Source organism: Corvus cornix, chromosome 14 (assembly GCF_000738735.6).
Source record: "Corvus cornix cornix isolate S_Up_H32 chromosome 14, ASM73873v5, whole genome shotgun sequence".
Classification (NCBI taxonomy): Eukaryota; Metazoa; Chordata; class Aves; order Passeriformes; family Corvidae; genus Corvus; species Corvus cornix.
Genome location: NC_046344.1, coordinates 15,768,173 through 15,792,368, shown reverse-complemented (window position 1 = coordinate 15,792,368; position 24,196 = coordinate 15,768,173). Strand labels below are relative to the sequence as shown.

The following is a 24,196-nucleotide window of genomic DNA, read 5'->3' as shown; positions in this document are numbered from 1 at the left end:
ATTACAATTAGCAAGTCAGTGGCCAGTCTCTATTTCTGGTCTGCAACATGAGGCAGGTCGGTATTCCAAGGAAGAAGGAGAAGGGAAGCAGGGGGAGCAGGACGGAGATACCTCACCGTGTGCTTAAATAAGCAGCACAGCTGCTTCCGAGTGCTGTGGAGAGGCAAGTGTTCTTTGGAGGGTGTTTACATGGAAAGCCAAGGAGAGAAACACAACCCATCCCTCAGCACAGCCCCCCACAGTCATCTGGGGGCAGCTCCTGACCCTGCACCCGCCCGTTCCCCCCCGATGGTGAGGGCTGTCTGCACCCTCCAGGTGAGCTCTGGTCCCACCAGGCCTGTGGGGTCCCGTGCCTCGGAGCAGAACCCTGGCTTTTCATGGAATTGTAAAGGTTGGAAAAGTCCTCTCAGGTCATCAAATCTGACCATTCCCCCAGCACTGCCAAGGCCACCACTAACCCATGTCCCAAGTGACACATCCACACAATTTTTCAATCCTTCCAGAGATGGTGACTCCAGCACTGCCCTGGGGCAGCCTGTTCCAATGCCTGACCACCCTCCCAGTGCCTGAGCACCCTTCCATTTCTTCCAGCAAAGAAAATGTCCTTAATTTATTTCCTTAATTTCTTAATATCCAATCTCTTCTAAGCTATTTAGAAGCCAGATTAAAGCAGCATCCAGGAGAGAGCCCAAGCACATATCCCATTTGAATTCCACAAAGCCCATTCCCATCGGCCTGTCCCGTGTTCAGCACCAGGCCAGTCACTTCAGGACAGCTGACAGCAGCCAGAGTCCCTGGAAATGGCTGGCATTTTTAGAGCATCTTTTTGTTTTCTTTGAAAACCAGAGTTTTGTCAAACTTAGAGCATTTGATGCAAAGTATATGATGCTAATCCAAGCAGAAGGAACCATCTGATGAGTCCCAAATTAAAATGTTCCTTTGTTTTGGCTTTCAAACATTGCATTTTAATACTAATGCACAATCTGAATGGAAGGTAAATTTGCATGTCCTTCCCCTAAAAATTCTCTCTCAAAACAATAATTTTATTCATTTGCATTTTGACAATAACAACTGTCCCCTCTCTGACCAACATCTGTGCTGTGACAGAGATGCTGGGCACATGTGCCACAGCCTGGTGAGTCATTCTGCACCCCAGCATGCCTGTGCCACTGTGGGGACTGGACCTGCACCACAATCATCTCCCCCCTGAGCAGGCACCTTCCAGCTGGAAACCCATCCCCATGTGGATACAAGCCAGGAGGCGTCCCAAGGGTGGACACAGCAAGGAGGCAGCGGGATGTGCTGCTGAGAGCCCAGGGGTAGGAATGTGGCCTGAAAAGGGGCTGCAGGACTTGGAAGAGATGGGATCCTGCGGACAATGTAAGATGATCAGGAAGTTTCCTCTCTCTCCAGATTGTAAGCAATATTTAGGCTGCGATCTGCACACCTGTCACACTGTCACATTAAGATCCTGGTGTTGCCATTTGGTGCTGTAAAACAGCTGAAAAGAAGAGAAGGGCTTGGGGGTGCTGCTGGCTGAGAGCTGGAGGTGCCCCAGCCGTGAGCACCCAGAGCCCCCCTGTGCTGGGCTGAGCCCCCGTGTGGGCAGCAGGCGATGGGGGGATTCTGCCCCCTCAGGTGAGACCCCACCTGCAGAGCTGCCCCAGCCCTGGGGCCAACAGCAGAGGGACGTGGAGCTGCTGGAGAGAGCCCAGGGGAGGCCACGGAGATGCCCCAAGGGCTGGAGCCCCTCTGCTCTGGAGCCAGGCTGGGAGAGCTGGGGGTGCTCACCTGGAGAACAGAAGGCTCCAGGGACACCTCAGAGCCCCTTCCAGGGCCTAAAGGGGCTCCAGGAGAGCTGCAGAGGGATTGGGGACAAGGGATGGAGGGACAGGACACAGGGAATGGCTTCCCACTGCCAGAGGGCAGGGCTGGATGGGATATTGGGAAGGAATTGTTCCCTGGGAGGGTGGGCAGGCCCTGGCACAGGGTGCCCAGAGAAGCTGTGGCTGCCCCTGGATCCCTGGCAGTGTCCAAGGCCAGGCTGGACATTGGGGCTTGGAGCAGCCTGGGCCAGTGGAAGGTGTCCCTGCCCATGGCAGGGGTGGAATGAGATGGGCTTTGAGGTCCTTTTCAATGCAAACCATTCCATGACCTTATGATTGTGTGTAAGCAAAGATCTTTTTCTGACTCCCAGCCATGAACCAGATCATTGACAAGGACCATTTCATGACTGGCACATCCCAGCCTGCTTCACCTCCAAAATTAACAGTCTACTTTAAACCCAAAAATCCATCCATATACAGACAACAAATAAATAAAACCTACAAAATAACATGGTCAAAAATTCCTTTCCTTGGGCAAAATCCCCATCATTTTCCTTGTTTTCAAGAATTCTACCATCTCCCTCTGTGCTTGTTTTTAATGAAGATATCTATCACTTCTTCCTGAGCAGCAGGACAGAGATCTTGGGCTCTTCCAAGCGGGCTGTGTGAGCATGATGGATTGTCTGTGTGCCAAGTCAGAGGAACGTGCAGACTTGCTCCTGTCTTGCCAGGAGCCAGGTTTTCAGAATTCCCCTACTACCAATTACCGCTTTTACCCTAATTAAAAAGATACCAGGGAACAGAAAGAAAGGACAAAATCCAACCAATCTCTTCGTTCATGTGCAATCAGCAGGGACAGGTGAGGAGGTTCCTGAGGGGCTCAGTCCTCCTGGGACCTTCACCTCCCTCCGCTCACGCCAGCTGAGCCCACCCACGGTGAGTGAGGCAGCACCCTGCCGTGCTGGGCTCCCCGCGTGCCGCCCCGGCCACCCCGGCCTGCAGCCCCCGGCCCGCGCGGGACAGACGCCCCGGGGGATGCGCCCGTGTTTAGTCTGAGCGCAGCCCTGGCGCTGGAGCCGCCTCTTGTTTTCCATGGCCCCGCGTCCCACGCTGCGCACAGGAATGGAAAAGCTTGTTATTCTGGGCTGCCGGGCGGCCGGGCCCGTCCAAGAGCGGGGAGCAGTGATGTGGTTACGCGAGCCGGCCGCAGAGCCTCCATGGCTTCAGCTGCTGGCTGGCACCCATCTGCTCCGGCAGACCACACCGCCTGCCGCCACCGCCGCCATGGGCACGGGCAGGTGACGGGAGCTGGCTGTGTCTGGGCACACTGCTGTGGTGTGTCTCCAGGTGGGCTCGCACGGGCCTAGAGTGAGGGGGAAGGATGGGAGAAGACCTCAGAGGCACCAGGACAGCTGCCCAGAAATGGAGCCCTCAGCACCCCGCTGGCCTCAGTGCTCAGCAACGGCACAAAGCAGGGCCAGGACGTGTCCCTTTGGGTGATGGAGCATTGGAAGAGGCTGCCCAGAGGGGCTGGGGAGTCTCCTTCTCCAGATATATTAAAAACACACCTGGACACCATCCTGTGCAACCTGCTGTAGGTGATGCTGTGATTTAGCAGGGGCTGGGCAAGATGATCTCCAGAGGTGCCTTCCAACCCCAACCACTCCGTGATCCACGACACACCCAGCCTGGCCCATGGCTCTGCTGCCTCTGCAGGATCTGGGTAGTTGGGGGTTCTGGTGACCCCCAAGGGCACCCAGTACCTCTGTGTTTCACTCACAAAGTTCCTCAAACTGGTAAAGATCTATCAAAGAAATTAAGACCTATAAAATCCCAGCCTATGGAGGATGTTGGCCAACCAAAGGGAAAAAGGAGAAGGGCAAAATACCACAAGTCTGATTATGAGATGTAACACTGGTGTGCACCAGCACCAGGCAGGAAAAACTCATTGAAGTATTTTAATGGTCAGAAGAACACCACCATAAAACGCCACCGTGTTACCACAGCGCTACCCTGCCCTCTGTGGCTCCTCTCCTACACAGAGTAAGTGATTATTAGGGACAGCTGGGCCCACACCACAAACCCCCCTCCGCTGCCAGCACCTCCTGGTCCCAGGATGGGCTGCAGGAAGATGCAGAGCTGCGGGGGCACCTGTGGAACTTGTGCCCTGGCCCCTGGGTGGATCTGGCTGGGGGCTGGGAGGTGGGGACCCTCCAGGCCGCAGTTCCAGCCACATCTGTCCACACTAAAAAAGAACGTCCCTCTCTGGTTTTCCCTTAGGACTTGTGAGCACGTCAGGAATTAAACCCCAGTCTCCTGGGCTCATTGCACTGGTGCAGGAATCTGCATCTTTTTCTCTTCCCTGCATTCCAGTTCTTCCCAGCTCAGTGAAAACCCCTCCCCACCTTGCCCAAGGCACTTCAGTGTGCATGGGGATGCCGGATGCTGCTTAGCAGCCCTTGAAATAACAGGGCCAGGAGAATGGGAAACGCATCCCTACAGACAAACCATGGCTTCTTCAAACTTCCTCCCCGTCCAAAATTTCCCTTGAAAAGCCATGACAGGGAGTTACAAAGGTCCCTCTTGCAAGAAGAGGAAAAATGCAGGAGAGAAAAGCCCTTGGCGTGCCTCCCCCGCGTCCGGCTCCGGCCCCCGCGGCTGCCACGGAGGTTTGAGGGACTTGAAGGGATTTGCGATGCAATAAAAACATTCCTGCTTGCAAAGCATGAAACCCCAAAAGTTTATGGGAAACCACTGTCTTCGGGATGTCTGCATATCTTCAGGCATCCTGGGAGCTGTAGTTCAAAGAAACCAAGAAAAAAGCAAGCAGCCGATAATGATGGTTTCTGGATGGAGGTTGTGTGACTACTGGCTCCCGCACGAAAGCCTGAATTTCTGGGATGCTGAGCCCAATTGTGCAGCCAAGTGAGAGAAGAGCTCCTTGGCGCCTGGGGCACGAGGGACTCCGGCACCACAGTGGGGGAGAGCGAGAGGCACCCGGGGAAGGGCAACCCAAAAACCACGTGTCGGTGGCTGGGAAGAGGGATGCACTGCAGCAGAGGCCAAGAGGGACGGGCCAAAGACATCTCCAGGGCTGGGAACCTGGCTGGAGCATGGCCTCGCCTGTGAGCTGAAACCTCCGTGCCTCAGTTTCCCCATTAACTCTTATTATCCCCCTATCCCCAAGCGCTGCAAGGATTGGCCTTTGCTGTTTGAACACCCATGGGGAGCTGAACTCCTCAGAAGCCAGCTGTCCACACTGCACCATTAAGTCACCTCCAGGCCCATTTCCTCTGAGCCCATGAAGGACAGCTGTGCCAGCCAGGCTGCTGAAAGGCACTTTATTCCAACACAAGACACTCTTCAGGCAAGAGTCACCTCCCAGCGGGAGAACCAGCAGCACATGGCTGCTCCAGATGAGGCACTGCCCATCAGCACTCCCACACCTGAAACACCCTGGGGTGCAGGGGCAATGGTGGGGGACAGAGATGTGAGAGGCTGTGTATCATCCTGGACTGAGCGTGGAGTGATGCAGGAGATGCTTTCATTTCCAACCACGGACTCCTGCAGCAAAGACCACAACCTGGGGTAAAGCCAGCGCTGGAGACATGAGAAGGTGACCTTCTCACTACCTGCCTTGTATCATGGGCTTGGGCTTCACAGGCCAGAGCACGAGACTGCCCCGTGGCTGTGCGAGGCCCTCTCTGATGCTGGACACCACCTGCCCACCAAGGCACCACGACACCGAGCGTGGGGACAAACCCACACCAGCACCAGCTGACACAACTGACCCCAGCATGGTGTGCTCTGCCAGCTGCTGCGAGCCTGAAGGCCTCGAGAGTGCTTTCAGACACTTGGAAAGCAAAGATAAACCACAGGAGAGTTTGTCCTTGGAGAAAACCTGTAGCCCTGAAGAACGAAGAAGAGGCGGAGCATTCACACTGGCAATAGCAGCATGGATGCTACTCCATGAATGCTACTCCACGGATGCTATTCCACAGATGCTACTCCACGAATGCTACTCCATGGATGCTATTCCACAGATGCTACTCCACGGATGCTATTCCATGGATGCTACTCCACGAATGCTACTCCACGGATGCTATTCCATGGATGCTACTCCATGAATGCTACTCCACGGATGCTATTCCACAGATGCTACTCCACGGATGCTATTCCATGGATGCTACTCCACGAATGCTACTCCACGGATGCTATTCCACAGATGCTACTCCACGGATGCTATTCCATGGATGCTACTCCACGGATGCTACTCCACGGATGCTATTCCATGGATGCTACTCCAGAGATGCTATTCCATGGATGCTATTCCATGGATGCTACTCCATGGATGCTACTCCACGGATGCTACTCCACGGATGCTATTCCATGGATGCTATTCCATGGATGCTATTTCATGGAATGCTCTCCAGCTGTGGCATCTTCCCGCTCCAGAGCAGAACATGTTGCACGTACTTGCCAAAACCACTTGTTGGTGCCTGCCAAACACTGCCCATGGGGTGAAAACAGCACAGGAGGCAGGTCCCCAGGACACAGCACTCTTCACACCTCACTGCCACTCCATCCAGGCTGTCACAGGGCATGGGCTTCCAACTCCTCAGCACCAATCCGGTGTGATGAGGCAGCAGGTGCACAGGCCAGTGCAGCCCAGAGTTGAGTTTCTGGAGGTTCTGCAGAAGGACACCTTGGTTTTGCAGAGCTGAGCCCTCTGCTCTGGAGAAGAGCAGCTGGAATGTTTCTGGGCCAGCTGTGCCTTCACAAGCAGTGGAAAGGGCACCCTGAAATGGTCAAGGCCAGGGCACGTAAGCTGAAGACCTACCAAGATTTAGGACATCATGCTGGTGCCTCTTGCTTCCTTTTCCTTGGCTGCCAAACTCACATGGCAATCCTGGTCTCCCCTGGAACTAAATCCAGATTGGCTGAAACCACGCCGTGGACGCAGCCAGTTCCCTTTCCGAGGCTCCCACACTCCAGGAAGCACCCCCAGGCCCTGGGCCGAGCATCTGGGGTGCAATGCCAGCACCTGCTCCACCTCTCCCAAGGCAGGAGCTCTGCACTGTGCTCTTGCAGTGGTTGTCCCTGCTCAATTCAAACCTCACTTTGGAGCCCTTGTTCTGTTCCTTGGAGCTGATAAAACCCAGCTGAGGAAGATGGGGACTTCAGGAGCAGAGCTGACACTCAGAAAACAGGACTACCTCCCAGCCAAGCCCAGCCAAAGCACAGCATGTGCCTCCTACACTCACCTCTTGCATCTCAGGTCTTCTTCTGCACTGCCCAACCCTGACAGGGAATTTGCATTGCACCACGAGCCTCAGCAATGGACATCTTCAAAGCAGAACCCCAGGCAGAGAAGGGAGGAGCAGGAAGCTGCTGTTAGGGGCCATTCCTGAATGGAAAAGCAACCATCTGGGTTCAGAGCACCCCTCAGCAGCTGGAGGAACACACAGGCACTGCCATGGTTTGAGACAGGTTGGCTCAATGCTGCCCAACAGGTACCCTGGGCCTTGTGCAGTCATTTCCCTTTGAATTAACGCCACTTTTCAGATCTGACTGACAATGCTGACGTCTGTCTATTACACCAGGAGTCGTTTCCAAAGCTCCTGTGTCTTTTTCCAAAAGAGCCAAAGCAGCAAAGGGTTATTAACCGGGGAGACAGCGAGCACAGGGAGGGAACGTGCTGTTCTTTGACAGGAACTGTGCTAATGAACATTATAAAATTAAAGATCAGGAAAACCTCAATGACAACTTCAACCCTAGAAAAGCTGCAGTTCAACCCCAAGGAAATCAGCCAAGAGAGAAGAAAGCTCACTGTGGATTCTGGGTCCACATTCCAAAACCTTCACCTCCAGCACCAGGTTGCTCCATTAAAGCAGAGTCTGACATTAGGCTCATCACAGAGGTATCCCAAGGCCCTCTGCTAGTTCTGGGTATGATTTCAGCCAGCCACCGCCCGATCCTGATGGAAAGCAGTTAGGTGATAGCTGAACCAGGACTTTGCAAGCCACTAAGAGCACCATGTAGCCACAGATCCCTGTCTTTTCTTTCAGCACATTCCTTGAGGACATGTGGCCCTGGTGTCCTCTCTCTTCACGCCTCCTTGGAGCTGGTTTATCCACAGAGAGGAAGAGGAGCTGCCATACCATGATATTTGTGGCCTTGCAAGTGGCTTTCAGGTTTGCTTGAACGGTTTGCTTGAACACTTGAGTGGTTTTCAGGCTTCGTCTCCTTGGCCACTGCAGGGACTGCTTTTACAGGAGCAAGTCCAATGAAACCCTTCAGCATGTGCTCATGTCCCAGGTAAGGGCAGCCTGTGGAGATCAGTGCTCCAGAAAAACACTTCCCTGGATGTGATGGAGATGCCACCACCACAGCCTTACCTGAGTGGGACCTCCCAGGGCTGCCTCTCCCCAGGAAAAACAGCAAACCTATACTATCAACCTATACTTTGGGTGTTCAAAAACAAGCACAGCTCACTCTGCTCTACAAAATAAGAAAAAATCCTGGAAAAAACAGAGCACAAACTGTACCTTCACACAGGCCCCACCAAGCGCCAACCCAGGGTGAGCAGAAGCAGCTGAGCCCAAAGAGAGTCACATTTTCTAGGGAACATTAATGCAGCCCTGGAGCTGGTGGTGACAGGTAAGCCCCGGGCTCTTGGCTGTGCTGGGCTCAGCAGGAGACGGGGCTGGACCCCGGTGGGACGGATGCTCTAAATTAGGAATGAAAACATTGCCCCCCTGCTCAGCAGAAGGGTATGCTCAAAGTGAGCCCTTGTCTGGGACAGCCAGTGGGCCAAGCGAGGCGACAACAACAGCTCTGCCAGAGTCCAAAATACACCCGCAACTTGTTTTGAATTACTTTGTGCTGGGCTTTAAAATATGCTGAAAAATTTCCATCCAGCCTGGCTGTGGAGCTGCAGGAGGACCCTGGGGTTTGTTTCCACGCACGGTGACGCTGACCTGAATTTCTCCCCATGGGTAGTGAAAAGAGAGAGCTCTCGGGGAGGGCAGTGTTGAGAGGAGCAAGGGGACAAGGAGCCACCCAGTGTGCTCTGGCAGTGATTTTGGGTGGGGACTGCTCAGGGTCCGCACCAGCAGCTGTAGGGGGGAGGGATGCTCCTTCCCAGCACAGGGAAGCACCCCATGGACACATCAAGCTGAGTCAAACCACAGAGGGAGGTCTGCTCCCTGAGCGTGGCAGTCCAGCCCCCGCCGGCGCTGGAACCTCTTGCTTGCGGCTCAAATCAACGCGGCTCCATTACAAACAAACCTGTGGGAGGGAGAGGCAAAGAAAGAATCCCTCGAGGAATCTGCAAGGCACTGGAGGAGCTAAAAATAACCACCACCAACAAATCAATCTAGAAACAGAAAGCTAAAATCCCTAGTAATAGAGGGTTGCCAGGTGGAGGAGGGAGAAGCCTGGCACCCTGTGCCCTGGCCCTGCCCACCAAGGATCCTGCAGAGAGTAGGGGCACAGGAATGTGGGACTGAGGGGGCATCGCTGCCTCTGACTGCCTCCAACAGACACCAGCTCCCACACAGGGAAGCATGGCATTGTTTCCCCACTTTCTTACCTCTGTGTTTTCAGACTGCCTCTCGAGATGGGCCAGCTGACTCCAAGGAGCCAAGGTGCTCGAGCCAAACTCCTCAATCCCTCTTCCACTCCATTCCAAGCTCCAGAAATGGAGCCAAATCTCGTGTCCTTTCCAGTTCTGGTCACCACCTTTCCCACACCCCTCTGGCAAGATCAGTCTGATCTCAGGACTCATCTCTGTATCTACCAGTGCTATTTTCCCCCTTCCAGACCCCTCCAAGGATGCATATCCCAATCCAGGCCTTCCACCCCTGAACATGTGCCATCACAGACAGAGTGGGGGCCACAGTGATCTCACAGCTGTAAGGTAACAGCAACACTCTTGGAAAGTGGATAAAAGGCTCTGGATGGCAACTCAGTTGCAATGTGAAATTCCAATGTGAATTGTAGGACTTCACAAGACCAGAAGAATGAGGCCTGGATGTGGCTATGGTAAGTCAGCAGGGTGGAAGAGCCCTGGGTTTGTTCACCAGGCACACAAGAGAATTCCCAGCCCACTGGAAGGTCGCAGCACACGGGCAGAGACCTGCTCCTGTCCTCCACGTCCCCAAGGCCAGCAGGGAAGAATGCATCCCAAAGGGGATTGGGAGAGCCCCCATGCTCGTGCCATCCCACCCCCCCATGCTGCCGTCTACAGCGGGGTGACATGTCCCCAGCCAAGCAGAGATGTGCCATGGAGGGCTGCACCCACCCATGGTCCGGGACAACATCCTCGGTCTGTCCCCACCCCAGCCATGGCACAGCCCCTGGATCCGAAGGGCAGAGCCGGAGGGACACGAGGCAAGGACAGGCCACCCAGGAGCAGGGACAGGAGCAGGGGAGGCGGTAATTCGATGTCCTGCCCTCGCCTCCCCAGCCCGGCTCAGCTCGGGTGACGAACGCCGCAGGAAGGGGATGCTGCTCTCCTGACACCGCACACGCCGCTAATCCCGCGGCTTTATCTGTCACTTCCCCATCCTGCCCGGCTCCCGGGCGCTCCGCCGAGCCCCGCTCCCTGCCTGCCTCCCGGCTGCCCCATCCCAGCTCCCTGCTCCCTCGTTTGCGACAAAAACCCTAGGAGGGGCAAAAGGGTGTTGACAGGGTGTTTGTTAATCAAACGAGCTGGGGATGAGCGGGAGCCTCATCAGGCAGTGCTCCCAGCTCTCCTGCCGGAAAGGTAATTCCCAGGACCGGAGCGGGGCACGGGGGGTGGATGCCAACACAGGGCACCCCTGCGAGGGCAAGGAGCTATGGAAGCACGGGGCCGAAGTTCCCAGTGGCCACCAGCCCCTGCCCTCCCGGGTGCCTCCCTGCCCCACTGCTCCTGCAGGGACCCTCACATCCCTCACGTCCCCAGCCTCCAGGGACCAGCAGCTCGCCCTGACATTCCCATCCAGCACCTCCTCTCTGGCTGTGGAGCAAGAGCCCTGGACATGCCTGGAGGGACCTACCCAGGGACACAGACCCCAGCCCGGGGGTCCCCATGGCACTGCCCACCCGGGCCAGTGCCAGCTCTCTGCCCAGGAGCCCCAGAGGCAGATAACCTGCACTGTGCAAGTGCTGGGGCATGCAGCTCGGCAATAGCCCAGCTCTCCAGCTCAGGAATGTCCAAATAAATACAGAAATACATAAAAAGGCCATAAATAAGGTTGCCTGAGATGGCTGTTTGTCTCCCGCCTGGCCAGGACCCCCGCTCCCCCGCTGCTGTTTGCCTTGGCAGATGACAGCTGGGTAATTTGTTTCCATTGCAATGAAGTCCCAATTAACTGGAATAAACTTTTTACACTAAGTGTGTTTGTTTAACAAACTGGCTCTTTCAGAGCCTCACCGAGACCTGATTGATGCATTTGAGGGGAGTGGAAACACGCTGGGTGCTTGGACATTAAAGCTGCAGTGTCTGAGCAGGCTGGGGCTGAAAGGGCTCTCTCTGTGTTTGGGAAATCAAAACTGACACCTCTGATGTCTGGACTGGGACAGGGATTTCAGCGTGGCCTTTGTGTACAAATATTGACAGTTTCTCATTCGCTGTGGCTGACAGCCCCTCCGGTGTCCCCGCGGGGCAGGACATCCCCCAGGGCCAGGCTCTGCTGGGAGAAGGTGGGGTCCATCGTGCTGCAAGGATGCACCTTGTGCCTCCTAGGGACAGCCCAGGGGGCTCCAGCCAGCCAACAAAATCCCAAGGAAAGGTGGGACTGGCTCCACAGGACACTCTCAACAAAGCAGAACCAATGTCTTCAGCAGCAGCCACGCTCCTCCTCCCAGCCTTCAGAGGTCACCTTCATGGCTCATGAAGCCATTGATTTACAGCAGCAAGGCCAAGATGGTGAGAAACCAGTCTGAGATGGCTAGAAACCAGTCTGAGGTGTCTAGAAACTGGCTGGGAGCCTGAGCCTGGTTTCTGGTTCACACCACAGTTTTCAGCAACACTCTCCAGCTGAGGGGAGGTGAGAGAACAGAGAAACCTGAGCCCAGAAGAAGAGTCCTCCTCATCCTCAGAACCCTTCTGTTGGGATGGAAATGGCAAAGCCAAGTGGACAAATTGCACAGTAGGGATCTGGTACAAGTGGGACCCGAGGCAGGCAGAGAAGACACTGTGTGCAGCACAGGGGACAGCAGCTCTTGTGCTGTGCCTCCTCCAGGAACATCACTGCTGGGAGCACCCTCAGGACCAGCAGCACTAAGCCCCCACATCTGCCAGACGGTGGCCCAAGATCCAGAGGGACAAAAGGGGGACACCGTGGGGAAAAGATGCCCCAAGCATCCCTGGCAGTGGTGCCAAAGGCAGGCACCGAGCACCACTGCTGGCTCTGGTGGGATGTCCCAAGAGGAGGGAAAAGCCACGGCACAGCCTCACGGCAGAGCCCACGGCAGGACCAGCCCCACGCTGGCTGTTCCAGCTGCCTGGTGAGACACTGCATGAGTAATAAGCACTTCTGGAAAACAAAGCACTTCTGCCATCCGAGCGGACAATGAGTGCAGCTGAGCTTTCTCTCCCTGGGCGCTTTTTCTTTCCTACCTCAAACTGCAAAGGAAAACCTCCAACAGACCCTGCTTGAGAACTGTCAGCTCCAGAGGTGTTCTTGAAGCATTCATTGGGAAGGCTTTTCTATTTCACATCTAAAAATGGGAATTTGCAGGTCCTAGAGTTCCTTTCATCTGCTTCTCCAGCCCATTTCCTCGAAGCACGGCACGCATTTCCATTTACTGTGGGACAAGGTGGTGTTTTCCTGTGGCTGGGGGTTGAGCTGATCTCCCACAATCTCTCAGTAAAATGCCCCAAAGTCTGTCTGAAGTCAGCCTGCCTGGGCTGTCCACAGCTTGATTCAGTCAAGTCTTTAATTTAGGTGTAAATACGGTTATTCATTGTTCCAGGCCCTGGCACAGGGTGCCCAGAGCAGCTGTGGCTGCCCCTGGATCCCTGGCAGTGCCCAAGGCCAGGTTGAACAGGGCTTGGAGCAGCCTGGGACAGTGGAAGGTGTCCCTGCCCATGGCAGGGGTGGCACTGGATGAGCTTTAAGGCTCCTTCCAACCCAAACCATTCTGGGATTCCATGATTCTTCAGTGATGATTATGAGCTCATCCTACGTTCAGGATGTGCTGAAGCCACCAGTGGCAGCACTGATGGCAGAGCTCTGCACTGTCTGCCCAGGCTCCCTGTGCAGTCCAGGGGGAGAGAAGGATTAATTTCCCCATAAATTAGTTGGAATGCTGGTCGTGGCGCCCTTTCACATGATGTCCTAAGCCTGAAGAGACAAGTGAGCACCCTCACCCTCATCCCTTCCCAGGGCACAGCCACCACACTACCCTAAATCCTGTGTGTGTCAATGCCAGAAACCTGTAGGAAAGTTGAAATCCTTGGATCACCCCTCCACGCACACGGCTTTGTCAGGATGCAGGAAAGACAGCGCGTTTTCCTCCTTTAACACCCTCAGTCACACTTTTCCCTGTGCAAATTAGCACCATCTCCACATCTCCCCACAGCCTGCCCAGCACAGCCCAATCCTGCCTGATTATCCCTCCCAGGGAAAGAGGAGCTCCCGGAGATCCGGCTGATTGCTCGCAGGACCTGGGGCTGCCCCATCCCTGGAAGCGTTCAAAGAATGGGGCTTGGAGATAGCTGGGATAGGGGAAGGTGTCCCTGCCCACAGCAGGGGTAGAACCAGATGATCTTTAAGGTCCCCTCCAGCCCAAAGCCTTGTGGGATTCTCTGGTTCCGTGGCCCAGCTGTCGATCTGGCACTGCAGGTGGGAGCACGGAGAGAAAATATCACAACAGCATTTGAATAAAAACCCAGATTAATCCGTGGCTGTTCCAAGAAACCATACCAGAGCCCTGCTCGTGCTGTGCTGAGGGGCAAAGCTCTTGGGATGAGGTAGTGAGGTGGAGAAAGCAGAATGAGGAACGGGAAATTTTCCCTCGTGAGCAGAAATTGAAGGCACTCAACACTCCTGGAACTGCTCCGCTGCTCTACGTGATCAGCAGTGCCTGCGTGGGAGGGTGGCGGGGAGTGAAGAGGAGGGCACTGCACACTCACAATACACACCATTATACGTTTTCCTTTGGAATTACAGATCTTTTAGCAGTCAGTGCTTGAATAAAGACATATTTACCTTCTCACCCAGGACTGGGACGAGGCACAGCACATCGTACCTGAGCCAGCTGCAGGAGCTTGGCCTTCAATGCATGTTCCCAATGGATAAGAAATAATGTGCTAGCAGGGATTTGGGTCTCTGAGCTGCACACTGGGAGACTCACAGAGCCAGCAGGAAAATCATGGGATCACAGAAGGGTCTGGGTTCCACCTAGCTCCAACCTCCTGCCATGGAGCGCAGAATAGAGTGGTCGATACAAATGAAAAATTACAACAGATAGGAAAATCATTAGGGAAACTAAAGAAGGGGAAAATGCATGGCTGGACATGGAAAATCTGCAGTGGGAGCCAAGCAAGGGTCTGGTTTTAAGGAACACCGGGGCCACTGTAAAGCAGGGTCTGTAGGACTGCTCAAACAGTGCAGAAAAGGAAAACATAGTCCATATTTATTCTGTGTTTGGGAAAAAAATGCGAGTAAATGAATTCCTAGGAGAGATGAAGTTCTCCCAAATCATTAGCATCCATGCTTACATCGAATGTGGCCAAACAGCACCAACCAGCACCAACAGCTCAGCCAACACGTACCCAAAAGCTGGGGAGAGGTTTTTGGGCTTTGCTGCTTGTTTTGAGTGAAGTTCAGGCTGCCACATCCAGATGGAAACGGCTCCTTCCCCCCAACATTGCCACCCGGCAGTAAGGGTGACCTAGTTACCAACCAAGCGGTCAGCCTGATCTAGGGCCCAGAAGGCAGGGCTCATCTGGAATTGAATTAAGAAATAATTAAAGGATGTAAGTTCTAATTAAAGTCAGTCGGTGTGTCGTGGTGGAAGAGATCTTGTCAAATGAGCCTGATGTCACCCTGTAATGAACACTCGCTTCCAGGAACGGGCCCTGCGCATGTCCTGGCTGTGCAGGCAGAGCTCTCAGTGCTCCCTGATGCTCTGATTTCAGGAGATGGGGCTGTGCAGCCCCAATCAAGCACTTTAAATAGATTTAGAGCCGGCTGACAGGTCTCACACAGGAGGTGTCAATGGGGAATCATTAGCGAGGCTCCATGGGGAACACGCCAGTCGATACTTTCATCGATGATCGCCATGAAAATAAAAAATCCTCACTCAAAAAATTAGCGGATGACAGGAAGATTGATGTAATGGTAAATATTGATGAGGAGAGAGGGAAATGTGGGCTGCCTGGTAATGCTGAGCCCATTCAAACACTGTACATGATAATGCAGCCCAGCATGGGATGATGCAGCTCTGGAGAGGGATTTCAGGCCGTATTTCTGAACAGGAACTGGAGCCCAGACAAGAGGGAGCCTCCAGGAAGGGTCAGGGGTCACCACGGGTGAGCAGCCCAGCACAAGGCTCTAATGTGATGCTGTGATGAAAAAAGCTGATGCAGTTCTTGGGGGAGAGCAGGAGAGCGGCACGTACTGCACTGCTGGGACTGCCACTGCCACTCCTGCAATTAAGGTGTCCACGTTTAAGGGGGACACTAAAACAGCAGAGCCTGGAGGGATGAGTCACAAAATTGATCTGAGGGCTGGAGAAAGTATCGTGCTGCAAAAGATTTGAGCTATATTGAGTTTATTGATAAAAATCTGCCACCCACCAAAAACCAGAGTGGTGCCAACTGCTTTTATCAGTGAGGTGTGCCAGGAGGCAGGGACTTGGAAGTGGAGACCAGCAAATTCTAGTGAGTTTTGGGTCAGGATTAGATACATCTCAGGAGTGCTCAGAGAATTAGATAACTCTCAGAAGGCAACCAAAACCTCTCCAGGAGCTTGTGGGCAATTTATATCCCTGCAGCACATCCGAGGCCAAAGGAGTGATCCAATAGACCTGAATCCCAGCAGACAGCTGGAGCTCCAGGGCTGACTCCTGCCATGCACCAGGATGAAGGCTCAGGAGGGGTGTTTAATGGCTTTAAACTGACAGAGAGCAGGTTTGGAGTAAATGCTAGGAAGGAATTGTTCCCTGGGAGGGTGGGGAGGCCCTGGCACAGGGTGCCCAGAGCAGCTGTGGCTGCCCCAGGATCCCTGGCAGTGTCCAAGGCCAGGCTGGACAGGGCTTGGAGCAAGCTGGGATAGTGGAAGGTGTCCCTGCCCTTGGCAGGGGTGGGACTGGGTGAGTTTTCAGGTTCCTTCCAACCCAAACCATTCTGGGGTTCCATGAGAGAGTCCCGGCCTTGGAGCAATGAGGAGCTGGGGTGGCACCGAGCTCCTCAAAGACGAAGTTCTGAGCTACAAGTCCAGCTACCTCTGAGGAGTCCCCATCGAGTCTTGTGCCAGAAGCAAAGCATGAGGGAAAGGCTCCCTCTGTCCTGGAGAGAGCCCAGCAGGGATTGCTGGCTGAGCAGCTCAGGAAACTCCTCTCCCCACGTCCCCCTTTTCTACCCGGTGTGTTTGGGACCGATGGCTGTGGGTGGGAGCGGCACCTCCCATGGCTGAAGCATCTCTGTGTTGACTCACTGCAGCAAACATTTTGCTCTCTTGCTTAGGGGAGAATGCAGGCTTGGTGATTTGTTAAAAAATGCCCATCTTCCTACGCTCGATTCCCTTTCCATGATTAATGCCAGGCGCCGCAATCGTGGCAGGGCTGCAGCTGGTGCTTAGGTGGCTCCTGTGCCAGCCTGAGAGCTGAGCTGGCAGCATCGTCCTCCCAGCACCAGAGGGGAAGGCAGCCCTGGGCTCAGACCAGCAGGGTAGGCAGATGCCACCCCAATGTCCCTACCAGTGGCCTGGGGAGCCCCAGTGCCCACTCTGCTCCCTGCTTCTAGAAAAAGCAGCAAGGAGAGGGACCCCATGGTGAGCAAGGAGCCTTGTGCTGCCCAGAGGCACCGCAGGGGGACAAGGGCTGAGCCCCAATCCCTGCTGGCATTTCACGGGGACAGAATGCCCTCAGTGCTGCGGGGAAGTGCACAGTGCAGGGAACACACACCCTTCAGCCGGGACAACAGGAAGCACGACAGAAAGACTTCGAGCCCTTGTGTGGCAGTGCTGCAGACAGGGAACCAGGGCCAGGCAGGTTTTCAATTGGACTGGAACTGAAATTACAGGGGGCACAAAATCCAACCCTGCTTTGGTATAAAGAAAGGGGCTGGGGGGATCAGGGAAAAAAGCCCTGCAAGTTTCTATGACAACTGGCACAGTAAGAGCCTACACTGCAACCTCGCTTAACACGTTACAAGCTGCAGAGAAGCAATGAAACCCCAAACTTTATTTTATCCCAGGTGTAGGAGGGCCATTCCCAGGGGAGAGCGGGCACAGGGCCTGGGGTTGGTCCAGTGGTCCCGTGGCCTGTGCACCCAGTGCAGGGTGAATAGTTCAGCCAGCCCCAGCAACTCCTCCTGCTGTCCCTTGGGCTCCAGGGACCACTAAGACCAAATCCTTGTCCAAACCTTTCTTGGGCCAAGGTATTTAATTCTGGTTATCAGGGGTCCTGATGCCATCCAGGGCATCTGTGTCCTGAAAAACCATGGATCCAGAACAGTTTGGGTTGGAAGGGACGTTAAAGCCCATCTCGTTTCAGCACCCTGCCATGGGCAGGGACATCTTCCACTGCCCCAGGGTGCTCCAAGCCCCAAAGTCCAGCCTGGCCTTGGACACTGCCAGGGATCCAGGGGCAGCCACAGCTGCTCTGGGCACCCTGTGCCAGGGCCTCCCCACCCTCCCAGGGAACAATTCCTTCCCAATACCCATCTAAATCTCCCCTCTTTTACTTTAGAACCATTCCCCTTTGTCCTATCACTGTCTGTCCTTGTAGAAAAGTCACTCTCCCTTTCTTTAATAAGCTCCTTTAAGTACTGGAAGGCTGAAATGAAGTGTCCCTGGAGCCTTTTCTTCTCCAGGCTGAACACCCCCAGCTCTCCCAGGCTGGCTCCAGAGCAGAGGGCCCAGCCCTTAAAGCATCTTTGTGGCCTCCTCTGGACCCGTTGTGTGCAGACCCTCCCACCATGGTCCTCACAGGATCATGCCTGGGTGAGCACTCCCACCCAAGGGGCCATAAAAGAGAAAATGGGTGAGAGCCGTGTTCATCCTGACCTGACCAAAGCACGGCCTTCAGCAGTACCTGCCGGGCACACAGCGGGGCTGCCCTGGCGAGGGGACAGGAGCAGCACGGCCAGGCCTTCCACAGGGGCCCTGCTCCCTTCCCCGGGTACAAACTGGTACCAGTTTCCAGCTTCCCAAGCAAACAGCAGTGTCAGCCTGGGCAGGGAGCCCAGAGGCCACAGTGCAAACCAGCAGGGTGATGGCTCCTCCACGCCTGGGCTCCCGTCGGAGCCCTGCCAGCACCGCTCCTCCTCGGGGCTGTGTCCCATTCCCTACAGCCCAGAGGAACAGCCTGGACCTGGCTGTTCTGAGCTGAGCTCCTGCACCCACTGCAAAGGTCCAGAGCAACCCTCTGCCATGCCATGAGATACCCCCAGTTCATTCCCACCTCTGCCAATCCCCAGCTCCCCGCTACTTCCCACTGCTCATTCCTGCTTCCCCTAACTCCCAGCTCCCAGGCTGCTCTGGGTCAGCTCTGCTCTCCATTCCCAGACTGGCATTTTTTGAATGACTCCATTTCTCCAAAGGGCCTTTCCAGGATTCCCTTCCTTCCTCTGCCCTCCAAGAGGATTAAAGCCTCTCCACCTGCCTGGAGCTCAGACTGAATCCACTGGCCAAACTCCAGGGGAAATATTTGATACATTTGCTGTACAGTTTCAGTGGCTCAGCCCCACTGCCAGGATACCTCAACCAGCACCAGCATCTTCTTTAATTACGTTGTGTGTAAAGGAGATCACTCCTCGACTCTCCGGATATCTGCCTTAGCCAGGACTTGGGGTTGGAAGCGAGGAGCCCGTGTTCATGATCCCTTCTGGAGGGCTACACTCCCCTTCAGCTTCCAACCTGCACCTGCCCGAGGAGCACCCACCCCACAGACCTCAACACTTCTCTTCCACCACCCACGGCTCTGCCATCCCACTGCCACCAGAGATGTTGGTGATGGTGCTTCATCCTTTCCTACAACCAAACCTGGGAGCACTCTCCAAACTCGTGTAGGTGGCTCTGGGACAGTTTCTTGCAGCATTGAGTATCCCAGTGAGTATCCTTCAGTATGGAGAGGTGGTCTTGGCATTGCTTCTCCTACCCCACAGCTCCCTGGTGTCACTGGCACCATCTCTTCCTCCGCACTTCCCATGTGCGTCCTCCTCCCTCTGCTCAGCACTTGGAACCTGAGCTCCCAGCTGAACAACTCCCAGCCACCACAGAAGAAGTCAAACGCAGCCTATATGTGTGTGATTATCACCATTACCACAGCAATAATGTCTGAGGGGAGGAGGTACTGAAATGAAAACCTGGCTTAGGAACACATTGTGCTTATTGTGATGGTCCTTAATGCTTCCAAAATGTAAATACTGATTTCTAGAGCCTTAAAGCCACCAGCGTTTTACGAGATAATGATTCAGCAAGGAAACACTTTCATCTAAGTGCTGGCATGGCAAGATTGGAGTCTGGGAGATTAAATGTTCTGTTGTAAGGGCCAGGTGACAAAGAATTAGCTGTGGAGACAGCTCTGTGTAATGACTGCGAGGCAAAGCAAACTGCTGCTTTCTGGGAGGTGGTTTCAAAGGTTCCTCGCGTGTTTGCACATCTGAGGCTGGAGGACAGAGGGCAGGGGCAGCCTTTAATCCGAGATGGAGACAGAGCCACGAGGTGCCTGCCCGAAAGGGCTGTGGGATGCTGCTGCTGCAGGATTGGGCTCCGAGACAGCCGGTCTCTTCTGCACAGCCACACCATCCCCAGGGACAGCAGGAGTGGATCAATGGAGAGCATTTTGTGTCACTACAGCTGTGTCTCTCCTGACACCTCAAAGTGCCTGGCAGATATTCCCTGCTCCCGAGTGACGGCTCCCTGACAGCTGAGCATCGCCCTCGGCACCGGAGGCGGCGTGGGGGGATGAGGGCAGCTCCCACAGCAGTGACACCTTATTAAGCCCAGGTATTTCAGTCTGCATTTGCTAGGGGGTTTATGGGTGTCATCACTACCAGCATTTCTTTCTGCTTTAAAGAAAATCAGTTCCTGACACTGAAGAGCAAATATGTGCCTGGGGCAATTAGCAAACACACCGGACAACCTCAGTTCCTGTCAAGACACTTCCACCCAGCCCTGCCAGGAGACTTATTACCTCCTGTCCCAGGAAAGCCTATTCCTGTCTCTGAGCACAGTGTCCTTGTCCCTGGGTCCTCAGGCAGTGGCTCCCTGCTCAGGAAATTGCCTTGACAGAGAAGTCAGGACCCTGTGTTAGAAGTCTGGAAGGACCTGTGGCAGCCTGGATATTCTGGCAGCATTACAGCACTTCCAAAAGTGGGGTGACAAAGGAGTGAGCGGCTCTGGGGCTGGACTGATACACCCCATGTTTCTTCCCCAGTCCCTACAAACTCTGGTCAGATCCCCAGCAGAGCAGGGCTGCAGCCCAGGTTGCAGTGGGGGAGGCACGTGCCCAGGCTGCATCAGATGGGAGTTATTAGGTCAGGATAAACCATTCTGACATCTGAACACACTGTTTTGGAAGCACAGGAAGGCACCTGTACCTGTTCACGTGGGACAGCCGGAGCAGCCGGTGCAGGTGAGGATACCTGTGCAGATGTTGACTCACAGCTGGACCTGTGGCCATTCCCAACACGCCAGGTTCCTCTCTCAGGTATTTCAGCTATGGGAACTCTTTATGTGCCTGTGCTGGTTCTTCCTTGGCTGGTCTCTACCCCTGTCAGTTCTCAATGGATGTAACTTTTCTTAAGATGAACGCTTCAGCGTTCTCGACTCACGCTGCAATCTTCCATTTACCGTGGGAAGAGGGAACGCTACCTCCCAGACTGAAAACCAGGAGACCCAGCTCTTGCAGGAAGATCCACAAGCACCACCACTGAAGCCCTTGGAAGCAGAAGGGCTTCCCCCAGAGCGGGCAGCAGCAGCGTTTCAGCTCCAGTAGCTCCATTCCAGGCACCTCTGACTTCTCACAGCAGAGATCCACCTTCCCTACACCTCCCTGTGTGCTTTCCACTGCATATTGGGGCAACCCAGAGGGAGATCTGTACCTCAAAACCTCATGGATGGACTGGCAGGAGGGGAAGGGCCAACAGAGGCTGATGGGCAAGGGTGGACACATCTCCATGCCCCTGATCAGCACTGGGATATTCCAAGAGCTCAGGAAACACCCAACTGATGGGAACTGTGGGGTGAGGACAGCATTTCCATTTCTGAAGGGAAGAGGCAACAAAGGAAGGAAAGGAGTCACTCTGGGAGACACAAGGAAATTCAGCAGATGCAGTATCTGATGTCCACTGAGGAGGAGGGCACCTGATTAGAGAAAGCTGAATGTGGCAGGAACGGAGCAGGAGTCACTGCCAGCACGAGCAGTGACAAAACTCGCTGCTGAGATTTCTGGCGTGTGTGTCTCCTTTTTCTGCTTTCAGGACCAACTGAAACTGAACTGCTGTGGGAGAGCCCTGACACAAGAGCAGGGTGGCTCTGACCCTGCTCCCACAGCTCAGGGCTTTGGTGGCAGGTGAGCCAATGCCTCAGAAGCCAGAAAAGGAAAAGCAGAAGCATAGTCGAGTTTGCTCTGGCACATGGGAGCTGCAGGACCAGCTACACACTGCCAGACTTCTCTCAGCTCACCAGCCTCACTGCACAGATGTGTCCAGGAACCACCACAGCTCGGCTCAGCTCTGGCAACCAGCTGCTTCCCACGCTCTGGCTGCTCGCCACAGCCTTGCCCAGGGCTCAGAGAATTGTGAATCTGGGCTGTAGAGCTGCTGCTGAAGAGCTGAGCTGTCTCAAGTCCTTGGTGGGGCCACCAGACCGCTGGCATCTTCCAGCATCCTTTCTCTGCTGAGGAAGACCAGCTCCAGCCCTGCCAGAAACTGAAGGGCTCCATAGAGAGCACCTGGTCCAGCCTTGCAGACGGATTGCAACAGACACAGTGTGGCATCAGCTGGTGGATCAAAAAGCCAGATGGGATGGGGGCAGTGCTACCAGGCCACATCATGGCCACAAACTGACCCATCCCAAGCCCAAAACAGCCACTGAGGAGCAGAAACGGGCTGGGTGTTAACCAAGGTCACAGTGGTATGATCAGCCAAGGCACAGCTGCTGGGCCAGACCATGGAGGGGCCATGGGCTTGTGGCACAGAGAAACAAACACCCGTAAAACATCCTGTGTCTGCAGGAGCTCTGCACCAGCACCCCCCACTCTGACCCAGCAGCTCCACACCTTCAGCGAGATGGGAAACCCATGTTCTCCCACTCAAGGTAGAGAAACATTCCTCATTTCTCAGAGGAGATGAGTTATAAATGCAGCACCACAAACTGTTGCTACCAACCGCCAAAACCACAGGAAATGGCAGGAAATCTGAACAGTAAGAGCTCTTTACATATTTCCTCCAAATCTCCTACTTCAAGCCTCCCCAAAGCTTCAGCTGGAACAGAGACATGGGAGATGTTTCAATGTGTTCTAAACCTGCTTGTCAAAACACAGACTCCTCACAAGCACAGCACTAGAGTCGGGAGCACCGAAATCTTGGACAGCTGCTGGGAGAGGTCACAAAAGCACAGCCATGAGTTCTTTGCCAAACGTGCGCTCGTGTTGTTGTGGCACCCGCGGTGACTCCATAACCTCCTGTGATATTCCTCTGATCTCCCAGAAAGCCGGGTGGGATTACCCAGCCTGGGAAATGGCTCTGGCTGTATTTCCAGAAGTCTTTCTCTGCCTGTGGTCTCGGGAAGCTGATGAGCCGCACTGCCTTCGGGTGAGCAGGCAGAGGAGCTCCCCAAATCAGGCTTTCAGTATGGACCTAGAAACCAGCACTGAGTTTTAAAAGCTCTCGGTGGCATAAAGTGGAGTCAGGAGATAACTGAAGAACATCCCATAGCTCCATTCTGGGCACCTCTGATTTCCCACAGCAGAGATCCACCTTCCCTACACCTCCCTGTGTGCTTTCCACTGCATATTGGGGCAACCCAGCGGGAGATCTGTACCTCAAACCTCATGGATGGACTGGCAGGAGGGGAAGGGCCGTCAGAGGAACACACACACACTCCACATTTGCTCTCCCACCACAGACAGCGAGCAGGCAGTTCCATACAGCATTCCCTGGCACAGCCTGCCACCCCTGGACATGCTCCCTCCAAGGCCAAGCCTAACTTGGACCAAGGATGCTGCCACGGTGCTGGCACTTCTGGGATGTAGCGCTGCAGGAATGCTTGGGAAAGCAGCAAAGAGTGAGCAAGAGCAGAAGGACAGTGAGCTTCGGAGGAGAAATTTCCTCAACCCAATTCCTTCTGAATTTTCCAAAGCCATGCTCCCCTGATAGTCCTGCCCATCAGAGCACTGTCCCACAACTTCGAATCCACCTATTTTTTTTTTCCCAGAATAAAGGTCATAACCTGAAGGCCTTCACTTCCCCAAGCAAAGCAGGAGCAACACAAGGTCCCACAGGTGATGTGCTCAGCAGCACAACACGTAATTCAGTGCCAGGGCACAACCCAGCCTCTCAGGAGGGCTTTTAACAGAGTGTGCCATTATCCAAATGATGATGGGAACAAACCTGTCCTTCCAGCAAGCACAACCTTCTTGCCTGGAAGGTGCCGTGCTGTGGCGAGGTTCTGTTACCTACCCCACACGCCGAGTAACCAGCTGCCTGTGTTGGTGGAGTGGTTTGCAGTAACTTTTGCATGTCCATGGCTCTAAAAAACCCCTTGGCCTCCTCTCCCCCTGCAGCTGACAGTGCTGTACCAAACACAGCGGGTGGAAGACAACAGGCACCACCGTCAATACACGGCCGGGGGAGACGCGCTCCGAGATCAGCCCGTGTGACACACAGCGGAACCCTTCGATTCTCCAAAGCAGCTCAGCTGTGCAAACCAGGAGCAGAGGGAGCCAGAGGTGGGAAAGGTCACCCGTGTGCCCCCCGCTCCCAGCTCTGTCCCCCAGGCTCAGTCAAGCTGTCACGGCTGCTTCTGACCTGATGGAAGGATTTGCATATGCCCCGAAGCCAGGATGACTGACAGCCCTTCCACTGTTATCCTCACTTGTGTAATTGCAGCAGCTATTCTTGTACACTGAAGTGTCTAATCTTAGCAAGCCATGGAGCTGCTGGGTAAGATGGACCAGCCGGGAATTTCCATGCAATTACTCAC

General features: G+C 54.5%; 1 protein-coding gene across 9 annotated transcripts in view; it reads right to left on the bottom strand.

Moving 5' to 3' along the window:
* Nucleotides 1-24,196, bottom strand: part of LOC104684645 (ankyrin repeat and fibronectin type-III domain-containing protein 1-like) — a 247,639-nt gene that overhangs the window by 50,622 nt on the left and 172,821 nt on the right. The window lies entirely within an intron of this gene.